We start from the raw sequence: 13,983 nt of genomic DNA on the forward strand, positions 1-13,983 counted from the left end.
TTTTTTCTACAGAACTTTTTCATCATCCCCAATTAAAACTTTCTTCATTTTATAATAACTCCACATTCCTCTCTTCCTCCAGCCCCTGGTAATCACTATTCTACTTCTTGTGTCCGTGAATGGGAATATTCCCCATATTGTGGAATCAGACTTTATTCTTTTGTGTCTGACTTATTTCACTTAGCATAATGTTTCCAAGTTTCATCCACACAGTAGCGTATATCAAAATTTCATTCCTTTTTAAGGCTGAATAATATTCCCTTCTAGGTATAGATCTCATTTTATTTATCCATTCATCTGCTGATGGACATCTGAGGTGTAAGCTATTGTGAATAATACTGTGGTGAGCTTTGGAGTAAAAATACCTCTTTGAGTCTCTGTTTTCAATTCTTTTAGGTATTTATCTAGAATTGCTGGATCATATGATAATTCTAGGGTCCAGAGACCTGACCATGGGTCCTGTTGTGTCTAAAGATCTATTTGCTAATGGAATACAACAGGGGGCTCTTCTTTTATCTCGGCATCCTGAGGGGCTATGCAAATTAGGCTCCCAGTGATCTACTGATGTAATGGCACCTTGTTCCCATTGGTTCCCATTGGGCATTTACTTTGTGCGAGTTTCTGGGCTGAGCATAGTGTCTCTTGTACTACTCTATGAGGTAGATTTGATTATTATCACTGTTGTACAGATTATGAAACTGAGGCATGGAGATGTTTTATAATTAGTCCAAAGGTACACGTGATTGCAAGTTCTGGGCTAGGATTTGAACCCAGGCAGCATCAGCACAGCTGGGTGGCTCAGTCACTTAACTCAGAGTTAAGTATCTAACTCTCAATTAGTGTCTAACTCTTGATAACTAAGGTCATGATCTCACTGTTCTGGGATTGAGCTCAGCATTGGGCTCTGGTCTGACAGTGTGGAGCCTACTTGGGATTCTCTCTCTCCCTCTCTCTCTGCCCCTCCCCCACTTGCTCTCTTTCTCTCAAAATAAATAAATAAAGTTAAAAAAAAAAAAAAAAAGAATGAACCCAGATAGTATCGTGTGAGATCTCTTGTGTTCAACCTTTACACATTTCTGCCTCTCCAAATAGAGTGGCCATTAAATCAGTCAGCAAGGATTGTATGTATTTATCTAAGAGAAAGCAGCAGCTTATGTGGGATAATCATGGTGAAAATTAAAGATAAGTAAAAAACAAAACTAACATTAGGCACCTCAGTGGTTTAAGAGGATCTCTGTTGGGCTCTCCCTTCCATATTTACGTTAATTTTTTCTTAGCCTATAAGGTATATGAGGGGACTTGTATATGGCACAGAGGAAGTAGTTCTAGTTTTGCAAGCATAAATCCTTGATTTTACGACGTTTTTAAGGTAACCCAGTGGACCTACAAATAATGCACTAAAGGGTGTTGAAATTTGCAATGAAGTATACCACAAGATGGCAGTACAAGTCAATTAAAAAAAATCCAACTGCTTTCTAAGTCTGTACAGTAAATTAAGCTCTAGGAAAGCAACTTCATCATTTTTGACATGATCAGGGCAACTGTATTTAATTCCAAATGGGTTTTAATCACCTAGAAGAGAATTCACAAGCTTTTTAAAATCAAAAGACCTGAAAAGTGTAAAGGCTTTGATAAGGAAAGCTGCTTCTAAAATTTTAGAAATTCCTGCTTTGGAGGAAGCTAAAGTTTTAAGTAAACGTTTTGACTCCAGAAACTGTTGGCAAGATAATGTCACATTCACATACTTCCAGGAACCTTACCGTTCGCCATCATGGCTTGGCCAAAGATCAGCCTTTAGTCCATAACTGCAAACATATTTGCCAAATTGGTCCTTAGGAAAAGTTCCTTTCAGTTAACGCCAGAGGAAAGGACAGTATTTAAGTAATTCTGGAAACTAGGATTGAACCACAGGTTGGTCTGACATCTGAGACCTGGGGCCTGTTGACTTATGGTTGAAATAATGAAACAGATATCACCCAGTAGAAGGGAATTCCCATTCATTCATTCATTCATTCATTGTAGGCTTCACACCTAGCGCAGAGCCCAATGTTGAGCTTGAACTCACGACCCTGAGATCAAGACCTGAGCTGAGATCAAGAGCCGGACACTTAGCTGACTGAGCCACCAAGGCACCCCCAACTTTTTAAGAGAGCGAGTGGCAGGAAGTAAGGTAAACCCATTTCTTCATCTCAATTTACCAAGGATTGGCTATCATAGGATCAATTTTAATGATCTAACTGGTATACTACATTGGAGAGAGAATTAATGTTTTATTTCAGAGAAGGCAGTACATTTGTGCCTTGATGCTAAATGTTCTCAAAATGAAAAACTGACTTAGAAATGCATTTTCTTTTTTTTCTTTTTAGCTATCATATGCAAACTATTAGTCTCTTCTAGAAGGATCACAGGGAACTAGCACTGAAGAAATGAAATCCAGCTAATCCCTCCAAGAAACTGAAGTTTCAGGACATGACTTTTGAAAGGCAAATGCAGGCTGACTCCTGCCCACAGACCAAGAGCCAAAGTGTATCTGAAAGCCATTGTCAAAATAAGGAGTGAGGACATCTGTGGTGAAGACCATCCTCTGTGATCTTTTTTTTCTTTTAAAGATTTATTTAATTTTTAGAGAGAGAGACCAGAGTGTGAGCAGGGAAGGGGCAGAGAGAGAGGGAGACACAGAATCTGAAGCAGGCTCCTGGCTCTGAGCTGTCAGCACAGAGACCCATGTGGAGCTTGAACCCACGAACCATGAGATCATGACCTGAACCAAAGTTGGACGCTTAACTGACTGAGCCACCCAGGCACCCCTAAATTATTTATTTATTTTAAGTAATCTCTGCACTCAGCATGGGGCTTGAACTCATTACCCTGAAATCAAGAGTCACAGCTTCCTCTGACTGAGCCAGCCAGGCTCCCCTATCCTCTGTGGTCTTATGGGCAAATCATTTAGCCTCTCTGAGCCTCACATACCTCCTTTGTTAAATGGGCATGATAATACCTTAGAGGGGTGTTGTGAAGGCAAATAAGACAATGGACGTGAAAGCACTTGTAAGCTATATGGTGCTATCCAAACATTGGCTATTATTGCTGTTACCACATCAGCCCACCCAACCTCATTGTCACCTCTACCCCCTCAACACCCTTCTAATAATAATTTTGGATTTCCATCTCTCTAACCTCCTCCTCATCCTCCTCGTCCTCCTCGTCCTCCTTGTCCTCCTCTTATTCCTGTCTCAGGAACCAACTTCCCTTTTCAGTAGCTCTCTTCATCTTCCACATTCAATCTAACAAGTCTTATATCCCCCAAACACCTGTCTGCAGTAGATACTGTGAGATGCCCCCAGGGCCCCCCTCTTCAGAACTAGGCCTTATTCCCACAGCTGCTGGATGGGTTGCCACCTCACAGCCCTCTGCCCTCTCTGGAAACTGCCCTCAGCTGAAGAGACCCACCACACCCAAGGTTACACCCCCTTCTGGGGGTAAGCACCCACATACAGTGACCGATGCTTGAGGCCCAGACTCCACGTAACGCAGGACAACCCTGAAAAGCCATCCCAGCATCTGCACTCCCTGCAGGTCAGCCGGGGTCTCCATGAGCCTACTTGCCTCATCCCAGCCCGCCTTCTCGTGCCCACCTGCTGCTGCCTCCCTTTCGCAGGTGCTGATCCTGAGAACCCTGCACAATACACTTCTTTCACCCTGATCTTTCCCGGTTGACGTCCCAGGAAACCCAATCTACAGCACCATCCTCAATTTATTCACCTCCTTCCATCTCCACACTGTTCTGGTTTCAGCCAGCACCTTCCCTCAACAGCCTCCCTCCTAGCTCCCTGCCTCTGCTCTCAACCTTTTTTTGTTTTTAATAATCTCTACACCCAACGTGGGGCTTGAACTCACAACCCGGAGATCAAGAGTCCCATGCTTTATAGACTGAGCTAGCCAGGCACCCCTGCTCCTGACCTTCCTGACCCTCCCTTTTCCTCACAATTGTCAGTTATCTTAAAATATTCAATGACTTTTATTTTATTTCATTAGATAATATTTGATACAAAAATATGACATATACATAATTTAGGAAACCATGAGGAAAATGAACCTATGAACCCTTCACTCCATTAAGATCTGGATCTGTTAAAGCTGCCTGTATGCCTTTCCTTGATTATAATCCTTCCCTACTCTCCATGAGTAACCACAATCTTTTTTCTTTTTTTTTAAGTAAGCTCTACGCTCAATGTGGGGCTTGAACTCGCCACCCCAGATCAAGAGTCGCATGCTCTACCAACTGAGCCAGCCAGGTGAGCCAAGTAACCACAATACTGTGATTTGTTTTTATTATTCCTATGCTTATACCTTTATAGTTCTACCATATAGGTATTTATTTCTAAATAACATATAGTTTAGTGTTGCTCGTTTTTATATTTATAAAAATGGAGCCACAGTGTGTGTGCTGCAACTTGTTTTTTCCCCTTTCAACATTACGTATCTAATCTAATCTAATCTAATCTAATCTAATCTAATCATTCACGTAGATGTTTATGAATTTGGTTATTCATTTCCCTGTTTATAGTAATAGTAAATTAATCAATTAACTGAAAAATAAATTTTGAATAATTCACTCTTTATCTATTCTCTGTTGATGAATATTTGTGTTTTGCATTTTAGTACCTGCTTTGTTTGTTTGTTTGCTTGTTTGTTTTTGGTTATGTGCAATATTTTCTCCAGCATATATAGCTAGGAAGAGAATGAATGAGTTTAGTATATACAAATGTCCAGTTTTACAAGAAAACGCCAAGTTGTTTTTCAAAGTGATTATACCAGATTTTACTCTCACCAATAAATAGTATAAGAACTCTCACTGCTGCACAGCCGGGCTAACAGTTCTGTCAGACTTGTGATTTATGCCAATAAAATGAGCATTATCATTTGCAATTAATTTACATTTTTTGATTACTACTGAATATCTTGTCATGCTTGCCATTTGTGTGTGTGTTTTGAGAGAGAGAGAGAAAGACAGAGCATGAGCAGGGGAGGGGTAGAGAGAGAGGGAGACACAATCTGAAGCAGGCTCCAGGCTCTGAGCTGTCAGCACAGAGCTCAACGCGGGGCTTGAACTCACAGACTGTGAGATCATGACCTGAGCTGAAGTTGGAGGCTCAACTGAGCCACCCAGGCACCCCTGAAGATTTTGTTTTCAAGTAATCTCTACACCCACCATGGGGCTGAAACTCACAACCCTGGGGTTAAGAGTCACGCTCCACCAACTGAGTTATCCAGGACCCCTGTGTTTTCTTTTTTGTTAAATTCCTATACATATCTTTTGCTCATTATTTTTGTTTTGGCTTTTAGGAAATTGATTTTTAAGATTTCTCTATGTATTCTGTATTGTTAACCTTTACCAGTAATATATTTAACAAACATCTTCTCCCAATTCATGGCTTTTAGTTTTCTTTGTGGAATATTTTGTTGAACAGAAGCCTTTATTTCAGTCTAGTGGAGTTTATAATGATTTCCTTTATGTTTTCTTGTGTTTTGTTCAATAAATCCTTCCCATTTCTGAGATCATCCATATTTTCTCTTAAAAGTTAAAATTTTGCCTTTCACTGTTAAGTCCTTAATTCATCTGGAGATTTTTGCGTACAGTGCGAATCAGATGTGTAATTTCCTTTTTTTTTTCTTTTTTTTAAATGTTTATTTATTTTGAGAGAGGGGAAGAGAGAGAATCCCGGGCAGGCTCTACACTGTCAGTACAGAGTCCGATGTGGGGCTCGATCCCATGAATGGTGAGATCGTGACTCGAGTTGAAATCAAGTCAGACGCTTAACTTACTGAGCCACCCAGGCACCCCTAATTTCCTTTTTTTTTCAGGTGGATAGCTGAAGCACTGTGACCGTAACCCTATTTGCAAACTAAGAAGCTGGACTGCCATGGTCTATGGATACCGGCAGAACACATGAGACTCCTAGTCAGAGACAAAGGACTTCATCACCCACAGCCCCGGCAAGCAGCGTGTCAGCATTGGTTCCCTTTGTCCCATTCCCAGAGAGCTATGAGAAGAGGGCTGGATAATACCTGCATTGCAGGAGAGGAACCCTGAGCCTTAGAGAACCTGAATCTTTTATAATTGGGCAATAAATTATAAATTTATTTATAGTCAGGCAAACCTGACTTTGCCTTACAGGGAGTTACTATCTTTATTAAGGAACAGTAAACAAATCTACCTTTTGTTCTGGAGGGAGGCCTTATCTCTGTCTTCCCAGGCTGTTTGCTATACTAAGAATCTTGAAAAGACAGCCTGGAATAAAGGCAGTTAGTGTCTCTGCTCACAAGACGTGCAGAAACATGAGTCTCAAGTAGAATCATCTCCCAACAACAACCAAATGTTCTAGCACCATTTACTCCCTAATATATACTTTTCCAACCAAGTTATTGTGCTATCTCTTCTGATATTAATTTTCAAAAAAATACATTCATATACTTCTAGGCTTTGTATTTTGCTTCATTGGTGTGTCTATCTTAATTATTATAGTTTTATAATAAATAAATATCTGATTGAGCAAGCCTTTCCACCTTGTTCTTTTTCAGAAGCATCATGGCTATTTTCGGCATTTGGTACGTCCACAAAAATTTATATCTATATATGTATGTATGTATGTATGTATGTATATATCATCTATCTATCTATCTATCTATCTATCATCTATCTATCTATCTACATATATATGCTTATTTTAAGTAGGCTGCATGTCCAATGTGGGGCTTGAACTCACAACCCTGAGACCAAGAGTTGCATGCTCTACTGGTTGAGTCAGCCATGTACCTCATGCCTCCACAAAAATTGGGAATCAGCCAAATTCCTCAGCTCTGATGGAATTTTGGTGGGCATTTCTTGATTGTACAATTTGAGGAGAATCAGATCTTAATGATATTGAATTTTCCTATCAGTGAATATAGTGTATTTCTATATTTTTAAAGATCTTTAAAGTCTTAAAAATTTTTTTAAAAAATGTTTATTTATTTTGACAGAGAGGGAGACAGAGTGCGAGTAGGGGAGGGGCAGAGAGAGAGACACACACAGAATCCGAAACAGGAGCCAGGCTCTGAACTGTCAGCACAAGCCCGACACGGGTCTCAAACTCAAGAGCTGTGAGATGAACCTAGCTTAAGTCGACGCTCAACTGACTGAGCCACCCAGGGGCCCCAATCGTTAAAGGCTTTCAATGAAGTTTTCTAATTTTCTCCCTTTAGATTCTATTCACATTTTGCTAGAGGTATTTCTAGGTATCATGATTTTTGTTGCTATTGTTAAAGATATTTTTTGAAATTATGTTTTCTAATTGCTTGCTGCTATGCTAGAGAAATGCAACTTTAATACATTGATTTTAAATCTAGCCATCTTGTTACTTTGTTACAGATTCTAATAATTTTTATTTGTAGCTTTGGTTTGTTTTTTATGAGGGCAATTATATATCACTTCTTGGCCTTTAGCACGATCAAGTGTAGTATCTGTTCTTATCAGTTTAGTATAAGGGTAATTACAATCCTAAAATGGTGAGTTTTGTTTTTCTCTTCAAATTCTTAATCTTTTATTTCTTTCTGTTGTTTTACTGTGTTGCCTTCAGTAATGTGGACAGATTTACTGATGGGGGGCTTATTTGTCTTGTCCTTCATTTTAAAGGGACTACTTTTAATATGACACAATTATAAGTAAAAATATATTGTGTGGTAGAAATTGTTTCTTAGGAATATTGTCCTTATTCCTAGTTTGTAAACAGTTCTTGTTATTGTAGATGACTTTAAGTTTTATCAAATGATTTTTTTTTGTATTTATCAGGCAATCATACGGCTTTTATCTTTTAGCCTCTTAATGTGGTGACTTTTGCTTGAATGTATTTCAGAATGATGTTTGTATCAGGATTCAGTTGGCCTGTACTGTTCCTTTTTCTTTCTTTCCTTTTTTTAACTTTTTAAAAAGTTTAGGGGCGCCTGGGTGGCTCAGTCGGTTAAGCGTCCGACTTCGGCTCAGGTCACGATCTCACAGTCTGTGAGTTCGAGCCCTGCATCGGGCTCTGGGCTGATGGCTCAGAGCCTGGAGCCTGCTTCCGATTCTGTGTCTCCCTCTCTCTCTGCCCCTCCCCCATTCATGCTCTGTCTCTCTCTGTCTCAAAAATTTAAAAAAAAAAAAAAAAGTTAAAAAAAATAAAAAAAAAAAAGTTTATTTATTTGAGAGAGAGAGAGAGAGAGTGAGCACACCCATGAGTGAGGGAGAGCCAGAGAAAGAGAGAGAGAGAGAATCCAGAGCCTGATGTGGGGCTTGAGCTCATGAACCATGAGATCATGCACGACCTGAGCTGAAAACAAGAGTCGGACACTTAACCAACTGAGCCACCCAAGTGCCCCACAACCTTAGAATTTTAATATTTTGTGGGTGAATTGAAACTTTCATTATCATGTGGGGATTGTTTGGATTGCTAAAAATATTTTGTATTGTTTATATTTGGTCTGCTATTAATATAGCTTTTTTTTGGCTAATATTTGCCTAGGATATATTTTTCTATTCTTTTATTTTCAATTTTTCTGTGTCCTCATGGGTTTTTAAAAATCCGATCTCACAATCTCCTTGACAAATTTAATCTATTTTTATTTATTTTGTTTTCTAATTTGGTTTTATTTCTTCTGTCTTACATTGGGCCTTTTATTTGTTCTCCTTTTCCTACACTTTTCTCTCTCTCTCTCATTCTCTCTCTCTTTTTTTTTTTTTTTTTTAGCTTTGAGGCATTTGATCATAAAAAGCTGGCACTTGTATACATAAACTAACAAGAACTTAAAATTCACCACACATTTACTTCATTTTTAGCATGACTTTCTAGTAAATCTTTAGCTTTATTGATTTGGGCTGCTATATAAGGAGATCCTTCCTTGTCTGGGTTATTTAAAAGCATAATTTATTGAGGAGCATCTCTGGTTTTTCCTTTATGGCAGTAGGGCTTATGGCTAGTAAGTGTTAGTGCTGCCTCTCACTTTGGCATTTGGGGTCCAAAGCCCAAACCCCTAGAATAGCCACCACCGAAGGCAGATTTTGGAGGACTTTGAAAAATTTGTTTTACTGAGGCTCCATGTTTCATGGGTTGCAAAATAGCCTGCAAATCTTGCAGCAGCAATGGCCAGTCTGTTACCACTGTATTGGCCATAGCTTTGGCTCAGTTCCTCAGCCTCCATGGAGAACGTGTTTCATCCACCCCAAAGACAGCAGCCGCCAATTCCATGCCTCTACCAGACAGTGACATGGCCACCACCCCCTGATTTCTTTTTATTTTTAAAATACTTATTTATTTATTTTGAGAGAGAGAGAAGATTCACACGAGCGAGCAGGGGAGGGGCAGAGAGAGAGGGTGAGAGAGAATCCCAAGCAGGCTCTGTGTTGTCGGTGCAGAACCTGACACGGGGCTTGATCCCACAACCCTGAGATCATGACTTGAGCGAAAATGAAGAATTGGATGCTCAACCGACTGAGCCACCCAGGCGCCCCGCCCCCTTTGTTTTGTTATTCCACCTCCCCTCATTGTTTTGAAACTATATCTTCTATTGTTCACTTTAAAATTTATCATTTATGTTGAATTTTAAAAATTTTATTACTATTATATTTTTAGTTTTTTAGAGAGAGAGAGAGAGAGAGAGAGAGAGTGAGTAGGGGAGAGGGGCAGAGGGAGAGATCGAGAGCATCTTAAGCAAGTCCACGCTCACCACGTAGCCTGACATGGGGCTTGATCCCACAACCTTGGGATCATGACCTGAGCCAGTAAGAGTTGGAATGCTCAACTGACTGAGCTATCCAGGTGCCCCTATATTGAACTTGTTTTTTGAACTTAAAAAAAAATGTTTACTTATTTATTTTTGAGAGAGAGAGAGAGAGAGAACACAAGCAGGGGAGGGGCAGAGAGAGAGGGAGACACGGAATCTGAAGCAGGCTCCAGGCTCCAAGCTGTCAGCACAGAGCCCGACACAGGGCTCGAATCCATGAACCGTGAGATCATGACCTGAGCCAAAGTTGGACCCTTAACTGACTGAGCCATCCAGATGCCCCTATATTGAACTTTTTAAAGCAGCATAGAGGGTAGTAAAATAAATTAATTGTAGAATCATGTTATCTGGGTTTGAACCCAGCCCTTTGCTACTAACTGTATGACCTTGGGTAAATTATTTAAAACCCTCTGTGCCATAGTCTCTTCATCTGTAAACTGAGGATAACAACAGTATCTCACTCATAAGGCTGTTGTGAATATTAAATGAGTTGTTACATATACCTGGCACATTATAAATAATCAATTGCTAGTTATTACTATCATTAATCTATATCTTAACTCTGTTCCCAATTAACATAAATTCCTTAAACTCTGGTCATCTCATTGCAATTGACATGGTATTGTTATGCATATCTATAAAATAAGACAACTACTTTATTACTTTTTATTAATTTATTATTAATTTATTTTGAGAGGGAGTGAGCACTTGCATAACCAGAAAGGGCAGAGAGAGGGAGAGACAGAATATTAGTTGTCTTATTTTAATTCCACACATTAGATGTTTGTACAATGTTTGTTTAGCCATACCAACATGTGTACCAAATTCTCTACTCCTTAGTCTTTTTTGCATCTCAAACCTTACTTCTTGGCTCATTTTCAGAAATTCTTTCTGTGTAGGTTTCTTGCTGGTAATCCCCTTAGTTTTATTCATCTCAAAATGACTTTATTTCACTTTTGGTCTTAATAAAGACTTTGCTGAAACACAATTTTATTCTGTTTTTAGTTTTAAATTTTTATTTTTTTAAGTAGGCTCTACACCCAGTGCACAGCCCAACACAGGGCTTGAACTTGCAAGACCTGAGCTGAGACCACAAGTTGGATGCTTAACCAACTGAGCCACCTAGGCACCCCTGAAACACAAGTTTAGACTGGTAGTTATTTTACTTTGGCCCTTTGGATACATGTGCTAAGGTCTCTTCTATTTATTATCAGGCTAGAAATCATTCCTTTATGGGTGGTATGTCATTTCTCTCCAGTTACTTTCATGGTAGGTCCTCTTTCTTTGGTAGACCAAAGAAACCAAAGACCAAAGACACTTTACTGTCATATTTGAATATACTTTTTATTTGTCTTGCTTGATATCTATTGTGCTTCCTATATGTGTGGATTTATACCCTTCATTGTTTGTGGAAAAAATTTTAGCCAATTTCTATTCAAATACTGTCTTTCCCTTATTCTATTTCTCCTACTGGAACTCTGATTAGACATATATATCTTCTCTATAGCTGAACTTCTTTTCATTTTCCAATCTCTTGGCTTCCTGTATTTCATTCTGGGTAATTTCTTTAGATCTATCTTCTAGTTGACAACCTCTCTCTTTAGTTATACCTAATGTATATTTAAATGACACATTTTAAATTTCAATGATTTTTTAAAAAATGTTTATTTATTTTGAGAGAGAAAGAGAGAGAGAGAGCAAGCAGGGGAGGGGTATAGAGAGAGGGAGAAACAGAGAATCCCAAGCACTGTCAGCGCAGAGCCTGATGTGGGGTGTGAACTTATGAACCATGAGATCATGACCTGAGCCGAAATCAAGAGTCAGTCACTCAACCAACTGAGCCACCCAGGTGCCAAATTTCAATGATTACCTTTTTCAATTCTAAGAAAATTTTTTTTCTTCAAGTATACCTGGTTGGTTGTATCTACTGGCTTCTCCATATTGTTCATGTTTTAGATACCATCATTATTTCTTTTACATATAAAACATGATTTTATATTCCATACGTAGTAATTGCAATATCTAAAATCTGTGGGGCAATAAATGTATTCTTAATGATTTCTGAGGATTCTCTCTCATCACTTATTTTTATGTTTAGTAATTAAAAGATTGTGAACACATTGTTGAGCTTAATTGGTGAGATCTACGTTAATAAAGACGCTTTCCTTCAGAAAAGATGTGTATTTGAATCTGCCAGCTACCTGGGCTCTGGCAAGCTCTTTAATTTCTTGGTTTGATGTTTCTTTGACCATACAAAGAGTGTAAGATTGAATTCCAGACTTGGGGGTGGGGGCATATCCATGGCTTAAAATTTTCAGAGGGTAATGATGCTTCTTTTTCTTTCTCCCCCTGACGTCTCCCACCAACTCCATCTAGATTGAATGTGGAGACAGAATTCTTGACAAGGCTTCTTTTGTTTGCTAGCATCAACATTTTTCCTGGACCACCCTTGTAGAAGGTTGAAGGTTGCGGCCATTTTCAAGTGTCCTGCTTTAGGGTGGGACTCTCAAATTTAACTCATCCACTTGGGCCACTCATCCAGTGGCCCAAGGCTCAGCCTCCTACTCTGTCTTGTGATAAATGCATTTGCCTTCAAGCAATCCCCAGTTTCTGCATTTGCTTACACTTCATGCTCCGTTTTCAGTTTATTCTTCTTCTTTAATGCCTTTGGGATTTCTCTTACTTTCTTGCAAGCTAAGCTGTGTATTAAAAATAAGCTTATTGTAATTTATCCAAGACCTGGGAGTATCGTGTAAGTAAGGCGTTTCAGAGTATCTAGTTTATACTGCTAGAAGCAGAAGCTGAGTAATCCTTAAAATAATAAAATAGCTTGCATCAGCCTCCCTGAAGACCCTCAAATGGCTTTTCTCACACTTAAAAACAGTATCAGCCATCCTGGCCCACCTCATCCTTGGCTGAGCTCACATCACTGGCCTCTGCTGCTTCGCTCCTCCTCAAGCACGGTGACCTTATTCCTGCCCTAGAGCCTTTACACTGTGGCTCCCCCTGTGTGGCATGTGATCTTCCCCCTTCCTTCACTTGGCTGTCTGATTCTCATTCAGATCTCTCTTTAAGTGCTGCCTTTCTTGATCAGCTTCCCCATTTCTCCCCCACATCACCACATTTTAATACTCTCAAGGGCATCGATTCTTAGCTGTATTTTCCTGCTTATGGTCTCTTTTCTTACTAGAACAGAAGACCTCTTATGAGAGCAGGGACCTTTTTTGTCTGGTTTACCACTATCGCCTCAGGCTTTAGAACAGTTCCTGGCACATAGTAGGGATTCACTACATATTTGGTGAAGGACTAGAACTGAGTATTGGCTGTTTATTCTCTTTAGACGGGACCTGGGTTTTCTAGTGCCCCATTACCTCCTATTATCTCCCTAACCCAGCTTGCTTTGTCAGTTTATTTATCTACCTGGCCCCTGTAGGCATCTGAATTTTCAATCCCTGCTCATAAATGTTACTCTAATTATCTTCAGCATTTTGAAAGAGGCTGTATTTTATGTTTCATTTCATCCTTCGATGTCTTGCATGTGGTAGGAGGGCAAGGAATTAACATTCATTGAATATCTCTTACCTGTCAAGCATAATAACACTATAATTTATGTCCTCACAACACTATGGGGCCAGGTATTATTGGGTCCATTTTTTTTAAAGTTTTTTTTAATGTTTATTTTTGAGAAAGAGAGAGCGTGAGCAGGGGAGGGGCAGAGAGAAACGGAGACACAGAATCCGAAGCAGGCTCCAGGCTCCGAGCTGACAGCACAGAGCCTGGCACAGGGCTCGAACTCATGAATTGTGAGATTGTAACCTGAGCCGAAGTCAGAAACTTAACCGACTGAGCCACCCAGGGGCCCCTGGGTCTTTTTTTTTTTTTTTTTTTTTTTAATGCTTATTAAAGAGAGAGAGGGAAAGAGAGAGAGAGGAAGAGAGAGAATCCCAAGCAGGCTCCATGCTGTCAGCACAGAGCCTGACTCAGGGCTAGATCCCATGAACTGTGAGATCATGACCTGAGCTGAAATCAAGAGTCAGAAGCTCAACCAACTGAGCCACCCAGGCGCCCCATATTTCTGTCCCCATATTTTATAGATAAGGTCACTAAGGCTTAGAGGTGTTCAGAACCATATAGTAAGTGAAAGATCTGGCATTGGAACTCACCTAGACAGCACACACTCAATAT

The 13,983-nt window shown here is 39.7% G+C and overlaps 1 long non-coding RNA gene and 1 pseudogene across 1 annotated transcript; one reads left to right on the forward strand and one right to left on the reverse strand.

Moving 5' to 3' along the window:
* Nucleotides 1-4,127: 4,127 nt before the first annotated feature.
* LOC109267903 (uncharacterized) lies at nucleotides 4,128-6,553 on the forward strand. The gene is made up of 2 exons (XR_002080340.2): nucleotides 4,128-4,295; nucleotides 5,866-6,553. It is a non-coding gene; the product is annotated as an uncharacterized LOC109267903 (long non-coding RNA).
* Nucleotides 6,554-8,828: 2,275 nt separating this feature from the next.
* LOC109267904 (mitochondrial import inner membrane translocase subunit TIM14-like) lies at nucleotides 8,829-9,150 on the reverse strand (annotated as a pseudogene).
* Between the last annotated feature and the right edge of the window lie 4,833 nt (nucleotides 9,151-13,983).

This window comes from Panthera pardus, unplaced genomic scaffold, assembly GCF_024362965.1.
Source record: "Panthera pardus isolate Hobbes unplaced genomic scaffold, ASM2436296v1 HiC_scaffold_8, whole genome shotgun sequence".
Lineage (NCBI taxonomy): Eukaryota > Metazoa > Chordata > Mammalia > Carnivora > Felidae > Panthera > Panthera pardus.